Genomic DNA, 8131 nt, shown 5'->3' with positions numbered 1-8131 from the left:
AACAATGACATCAATAACAACAATAATAGTAACCACAACAATGACAAAACAAGGGCAATGAAAGGAGAAATAAATAAATATAACACTAGAATAAAATGTAACTCACTAGAGTTCAAGTGCATATGCACTGGGAACAAAGGTGAATAACAATTTAAGTACAATTATATAGACACAGAGGGCATTCTAGCAGGCACAGACTAAACTGAGACCCTGACATCTGATGGCTTTTTTTTTTAAAGATTCTATTTATTTATTTATTTATTAATGAGAAGTATAGGAGGAGAGAGAGAAAGAACCAGACATCATTCTGGTACATGTGCTGCTGGGGCTCAAACTCAGTACCTCACGCTTGAGAGTCAAAAGCTTTATCCACTGCGCCACCTCTAGGACCACCACACTATCCGATAATTAGATATGTTTGAATGATCTAGACAGTGGCCTCCAGTTCTTCAGCACAAGGAAAATATGTGTCGCTAACAGACTTGATTCTCTCGTGTCTTTTCATTGAGGGACTCCGCCCCCCTACCCAATAGACATAGTTTCCTCTTAAACAGTGAAATTTGGTTTCTCCTTGTTTAACTGATCCCCTAACTTCACTCACTCTCACATGTTACAAAACATTGAAAAATAGAGATCAAGTTGAAGCTGAAGCACATGAGGCTGAGGGGAACATGAACATAAATTTTCAGATAAAAGAAGATTGCTTGCAAGACCTCTGGGCAACGGTGCAGAATCCAGACTGTGAGTAGAGCCACATTTCATGCAGTCAGACTTTCTGGGGAGAAAATTAACTCAACAGACAGGTGTTCCTTTCACTACTATCCCAGCAGAGGTAGTGTTAAGGACACTGACAGGATAAGGAGGAATGAATGAAAAGCAGTGAGATCGCCACATATCCTTGGGCTCCTAATTCCAATAAAAGGAATGAATCCCTCCCACAGACATAGCTCATAATCTGCTCAGTCCCAGGGTAACCATACACACCCTTATGCTGAATGAATAGTTACTGAAGGTGGGTGTCAAGCTCTACCCACCTGGAGACACATACATAGTCTGGTCACATCAGAAGAGAGCACACTTCAGTGCCAGACTGCCTCACAACTCCTGCTTGTGGGAACACAGCTCAGAGGCCAGCAAAATACTTGCCTTGAAGAGAGAAAAGTCACTAGCGCAAGTAAGGAATCTGTGGGGACCTTGGAGGCCCATCATTTCCCCAGGACTCTGGGGTGTCCAGGATGTAGATTCCCATGGGAGATTTTATTGTAATTTTACAAATTAAAGACATAGCACAGTGTGGCTGTGCTTGGCTTTAAAACAATCAAGGTTGTTACATGTTGGTTTATGGCGTGGCTTGGCAAGGGTTAAAGACAATTTAAGTTTTATTATGGCAGTGCAGTAGTATGGAAAGATGCATTTTAGGCACAGCAAAGAGTATGACAGGCACATGAGTCATAGCTTAGTGACTACAAGTTCAACTCCAAGTACTCAGTTTCTCTGGTCGGAAGCAGCATAGTGGGTCCTGGGTAGAAAACCAGGATCCATCTGACCAGGAGAAGGACCAGGGGTAAAGAGATTCATTTCCTGCCATTTTTACTTAAGTCTGTTATGATGCACTCACAATCCCTTGTGGTTTGAGTGAAGTCAAGTTCATACTGTGCACCATAGGATGCCATCAGCTAATTGCTAATTACAGCCCCTGCTAATTACATCCCATAGTCTTTCCTAACAACAGATTTTACTTAGACACTGGGGATCATGTATTATATTATATTATATTATATTATATTATATTATATTATATTATATTATATTATATTATATTCTTATTATATTATTTTTGGATACAGACAGAAAGTGATCCAGAAGGAAGGGGAGACAGGGAGGGAGAGAAGACGAGAAAGACATCTGCAGCTCTGCTTCACCAAGACTTGGGAAGCTTTCCCCCTGCAGTTGGGCGCTGGGGGCTAGAACCTGGATCCTTGCACATTGTTACATGTGTTCAGTCAGGTGCATTACCACCTGGCTCCAAAGCTCATTTACTTTCCACAGACCTAGTCACTTCTGGTGTAATTGATGTGGGTGGAGATGGCTTGGGAGCAGGAGAGAAGCTTCACTGGTTTCTATCAATGGAGAATGAGTAGGGTTTGAAACAAACCCTGAGTATCTTCAAATCTTCCTACAATCAGAATTGCTAAACTGAGCTCAATAGTCTACCAGCTATCTGAGGCAGCAAAGTCATTAAAACTAAGCTTCAAATGTTGAGTAGAAATCTGTGGCACCAAGCTCTGTACTTGGGGCTACTTTTCCCATGTTTCAACAGTGGCTGTGTTTCCCTCCCAGGAGTACTGTGCACAGAGGCTTGAGGCTGTGTCTTCCTACTCAAGTGAAACCTCAGACCCAAAGTTTCTGAGGAAAACCAGTGTGTCCCTCTCACCCAATGGAGGCATCAGGAGTCTTGTCAGTCCTGCAAGCAGAGTTCAATTGCCCCATCTGCTTGACCTGCATGAGAGCCTGTCACCATTGACTGTGGACACAACTTCCGTCAATCCTGCTTCCAACAGTGCTGGGAGGAACCTCAGAATAAATTCTCTTGCCTTGTGTGTCAGCACCCATGTCAGAAGAGGCACTGGGTTTCGCAGCAGCCTCTCCCACCGGCCTGATGAGGGGCAGCCGCTCTGGCGCGGACCCGAGACAGCAATGATCTCAGCCCCAGGCCTGGAGTCCGTGGTCTGGACTCCCACCACACTGCCTGCCAGCCCCACTGCAGAGAACAAGGCTGGAGCTGCGGAGGGGGGCTCGAGACCTGTGGAGGTGCAGGCCAGGGAGCTGATGGAGCAGTGTGGGGTGGCTTTGGTGATTGAGGGTGGCAAGGTGCCCCCCGAGGGGGCCTTGTCTAAGGGCAACAACGACCTGCTGAAGTCAACACGAAGCCTGTGGTGTCCAGTGCTCTGTTGGTGGACTTCTTGATGCAGCTGGACGACTACACGCCTACGATCCCAGATGGAGTGACCGGCTACTACTTGAACTGCACAGGCTTTGAGGCTTCAGACCCACACATAATATGCTCATCTCCCTAGCTGCCCAGAAATTCATCTCAGATATTGCCAATGATGCCCTTCAGCACTGCAAAATGAAGTGTACAGCCTCTGGCAGCTCTGGAAGCAAAAGCAAGGACCACAAGTACACTCTAACCATGGAGGACTTGCCCTCTGCCCTCAGCGAGTATGGGATCAATGTGAAGAAACCGCACTACTTCACCTAAGCCACCCAATCGAAATGTACTTGTCTGTCCCCTTGTCCTAACACCAGCCTGTTTTCATAATAAACTTTATTGTGACAATAAAAGAAGAAGAAGAAGAAGAAGAAGAAGAAGAAGAAGAAGAAGAAGAAGGAGAAGGAGAAGGAGAAGGAGAAGGAGAAGAAGAAGAGGCACTGGACTGACAATAGGCAGCTAGCAAGGATAATTGATATCACTGAACTCAGCGACATTAGCAGCAAGGAGGTGAGTCAACAAGAGGAGAACCTGTGTGAGGGCCACAACCAGGTGCTGAGTCTCTTCTGTGAGGAGGACCTGGAGGTGCTCTATCCTGGCTGTGTTCAGCTCCATGACCACCAGGGCCACCATGTGAGGTCTCTGGAAGAGGCTGCTACCTATTACAGAGACAATATAAAGGGCTATGTCACACTTTTAACAAAGCGCTTAGGGGAATTAAAAGTGGAAGAGAGGCAAGGCATAAAGTTCCAAGAAGGGAGAGAAAAAAAAAAAAAAACAGAAGTCTAAGTTGGCCTCTAAGAGCACTTAAATGAATTTATGAACACAGAGAAAGAGGCAGCTCTCTCCACACTAGCTCAAGAAAAGAATGACATTCTGCAGAGAATGGAAATGACTGTCACTGCCTTTAAAAACCACATCTCCACGACGAAGGCTCTGCTCCAGGAAGTTTCAGAGAGAAGTGTGATGCCAGACATGAACATTCTGAGTGAGGGCAAGAAGTTTGATGAAAGCTATGAGAGCCAGGAGATCTCAGCTGTGTGCTTCTCCCAGCTAAGGAGGGAGGTATATAGTCTTCCTCCACTGTATTCAGCCCTAGAGAAGATTCAACAGAAATTCAGAGCAGAGGTGACTCTGGATCCACATACTGCCCATCCTCATCTCTGAGTTGTCCAAGGACATGCAATCTATGACACTGAGGGAGACAAGGAGTACAGTTCTCCAGAGACAGCAGACTAATCCATTTAATCTTGAAGTCTTGGGTTCTGAAGTGTTTCATGCTGGCCGCCATTACTGGGAGGTGCAGGTGAATGACAAGTCCAGCTGGGCCTTAGGGCTGTGTAGCCACTCCCACTCCAGCAGGGGGCAGCAGCAGCCAAGGTCTGGTCTGAACAGGCGCTGGACCATTCACCTGCAAGATGGAGACTATGTGGCAGGAGGTGCCTGTCCTTTTCTATGACCTTGAAGAGAAAGCCCAGAGGGATTGGAGTTTACCTGGATTGGGAGCTGGGGCAGATTTCCTTCCAACTTGAGTGACAACTCCCACCTCCATTCTTTCCAGGAGACATTTTCCCACTCACTGAAGCCTTATTTCTGTGTGGGACCAGATTCCATTCCTCTCTCCCTCTATGGACTAGCTGATCTTTAGAATTCTGTACTATGGGTTTGGATTCTTTTTCTGAAAATTTCAAATGTCTCATCTAGAAAAACTGAGTCTCCTGCCTTGCCAGTATGAAAACTTACAATTCTGTACCGGAAAATTGCTCATGCTGAAAACTACAGTCAATCACACCGTGCTTTGTGCTAATAATAAAAAATTATGTGTTATGCATGTACAAACTATTGTATTTTACTGTGGACTGTAAACCATTTATTCCCCAATAAAGGAATTAAAATAAAGACAATTAACATTTATGTAATGATCCAGTAAGTTTTTGTTTTTCTGTTTGGTTTTCATTTTTCTTCATTGTGACTAGTGTTGTATATAAGGTTTTATAACAGTGAGGTGCTTACAGCCTCTCAGCAGGCAAAGTGGAGAAACCCCTTGCTTCATCAGCACTGGCTACTGAGTTTGGGCCCCACCGTTGCATGTATGAATCTGGTTCTCTGGTTTTATCTCCCTTATCACTAGTAAATAAAACAAACTGGAAGGAAGAGAAATTGAAGGTATTTTAGATATGCACTTATGTGAGTATGTACAATTGACATTCCATGACTAGAGTGGTTTTCCTGTATCTTACACACTCACTCTTTTTATACATGCTCCTGATTTGTAAGTAATTGATATCTCCCTGGTGGACAGCAAAGTGAAAATTTCACACAGAGTTCTTACGGTTCTTTCACACCTCTCTATGGTGTAGAAGAGTGCTGTGCATTTCCCCAGATTAAGCCTTCATTTGATGGTAGTGTGAGTGGAAGTGAGTGAGAGGCTTATGCAGGCCAAGTGCATGTTTGTTGTCCACAATAGAATCAAATAAAAACTTTTTCCCAGATGTAACTAAAATATGCCTACTCGCTATCTACAAAATGGAGGTCCCCCCAACTCTTCATCTGCACTATTCCAGCCTTTAAGTCCATGACTGGTCAACAATTTGTTTGGCTTTGTATGTTAACTCTCTTGTCAACCACCAGGTTCCAGATGCTAGCATGATGCTGACCAGACTTCCCTGGATAGACAACCCCACCAATGAGTCCTGGAGCTCCACTTCCCAGAGCCCCATCCTACTAGGAAAAGAGAGACAGGCTGAGAGTATGGATTGACCTGTCAATGCCCATGTTCAGTGGGGAAGCAGTTACAGAAGCAATTACAGACCTTCAACCTTCTGTATCCCACAATGACCTTGGGTCCATACTCCCGGAGTTTTAAAGACTAGGAAAGCTATCAGGGGAGGTGATGGGATACAGCATTCTGATGGTGTCAGTTGTGTGAAGTTGTACCCCTCTTATCCTAAAGTTTAGTCAATGTTTCCTTTTTATAAATTAAAAAATTAAAAAAAAATTTCCAGGACTGGGGAAATAGAGTGGTTATGCAAATAAACTTTCATGCCTGAGGCTCCAGGATCTATTCTGACCACCTGTTCCACCATAAGCCAGAAATTAGCAGTGCCCTGGTATAAAATAGGAATAGACAGCTAAGTGCATGTTCTGCAAAGTGCAAGGATCCCGGTTCGAGCCCCTGGCTTCCCATCTACAGGGGAGTGCCTTCACAGGCGATGATGCAGGTCTGCAGGTGTCTATCCTTCTCTCACCCTCTCTCTTTCCCTCCTCCATTTCTCTCTATCCTATCTAACAAGTCATCAATAACAACTACAACAATAAAATATAGGAATATAAATAATGATTTTTTAAAAGTAGATAATGTTGGTTATGCTGAGATTCTCATACGTGAGTCTCCAAAGTCTCAGGTTTAATCATCCACACAATAGTAAGAAAGAGTTGAGTAGTACTTTAGTTAAAAAAAAAAAAAAAGAGCCCAGGTCAAGTCACTGGCTCCCACATGTAGGGGGGTCGCTTCATGAGCTGTGAAGCAGAGCTGCAGGTGTCTGTCTTCCTCTCCTCTCTCATTTTCTTTCTGGCCTATCCAACAACAACAAAAGCAATGGCAACAATAACAACAAAAGGTAGAAGATGGCCTCCAGGAGCAGTGGATTTGTAGTGTAGGCACCAAGTCCCTGTCATAACCCCGGAGGCAGAAAAAGAAAATAAATAAATAAAAGAGAAAAATGATAAATAAATATCATTCTGGGATGAATGATTTAGTCCTTGCTGAATACTCTTTTTACTAAAATGAACTCTTAAAAAACTGAGCTGATGGTGGGGGTAGATAGCATCATGGTTATGTAAAGAGGCTCCTGCCTGAGGCTCCAAAGTCCCAGGTTCAATCCCCTGCACCGCCATAAGCCAGAGCTGAGCAGTGCTCTGGTGGAATTAATAAAAAGAGAAAGAAAGAAAAGAAACTAAGCTGAGTGTAATCATGTTAAGTAAAACTTTAATTTGGGCACATAGAAATGATACACAAGCTCTTCAGTCCTCTTTATGTCATTTATTCATCTTTTATTTATTTTTTTGCCATCATTATGCAAACGAACTGTCATGCCTAAGTCTCTGGAAGTCCCTCGTTTAATCGGCACACTACCATTAACCAGAGCTGACCAGTGCTCTGGTTAAAAAACAAACAAACAAACAAACAAAGGAATCTAACAGTCCTACTCCAGGTGATGCAGCAGTGGCCATTTTGTCTACTTTTCACGTCTCAGCCTCAAAGAGAAGCTTACAGTGCTGAAGAAGGCATTTTGCACAGCTGTAGTTTGGATTAGAAAGATAAATTACTTGAATGCTAGTTTTTTTTTCTTTTCAACTGATTCTCACGACAAGAATTTACAAGAATCAGTAGTGACTTCATTTCAGATTTCCTTTCACCAGAACTCATAGAAACAGACTGCTCCCCCACCTCCGTTCACCCCAGCCCCATGGAATTGTGGGAGATTGTTAGGTCTTCTCTTCACAAGAACATGAATAGGACAACTTTTTAGTATAAAAATTCTTTTTATAAATTGTTATCTATGAGCACCTGTGGCCAGTAGTTTTTGTAGTCTTCAGGTCAGCTCCTTGCAGTGCTTACTAATCCTCTAGCAGAGACTTTCAGACTCCCTTCCTCTTTTCCTTATTTAGGCAACAGGGAGACTGTGAGCTTTGAAGCCCAGCCCAGGGGTGAAGGAGACAGTTCTGAGTCTGGTATAAAAGATGGGAGAGGGAGTTGGGCGGTAGCACAGCAGCAGGTTACCTGCACATGGCGAAAAGCTCAAGGACCAGCATAAGGATCCCGGTTTGAGCCCCCGGCTCCCCACCTGCAGGGGAGTCGCTTCATAGGCGGTGAAGAAGGTCTGCAGGTGTCTCTCTTTCTTTCCCCCTCTCTGTCTTCCCCTCCTCTATCCATTTCTCTCTGTCCTATCCAACAATCATGACAACAATAATAACAACAACAACAATAAAACAACAAGGGCAACAAAAGGGATAATAAACAAATAAATAAGATGAAAGAAGGGTGAAGGGGGTACACTGCTGCAAAATGGCCACTGTTGGCAGCATGCTTTTTGCAAAATAATAAATGTCTTACTTCAACTCCTTATTTTTTGCCTT

At 43.8% G+C, this 8131-nt stretch overlaps 1 pseudogene; it reads left to right on the top strand.

Moving 5' to 3' along the window:
- Window positions 1-671: 671 nt before the first annotated feature.
- LOC132534679 (transcription initiation factor TFIID subunit 10-like) lies at window positions 672-3342 on the top strand (annotated as a pseudogene).
- The last annotated feature ends 4789 nt before the right edge of the window (window positions 3343-8131 follow it).

The sequence above is a fragment of the Erinaceus europaeus genome, chromosome 19, assembly GCF_950295315.1.
Source record: "Erinaceus europaeus chromosome 19, mEriEur2.1, whole genome shotgun sequence".
Lineage (NCBI taxonomy): Eukaryota > Metazoa > Chordata > Mammalia > Eulipotyphla > Erinaceidae > Erinaceus > Erinaceus europaeus.
The sequence above is the reverse complement of the archived record's forward strand: the minus strand, read 5'-3'. Positions and strand labels throughout refer to the sequence as shown.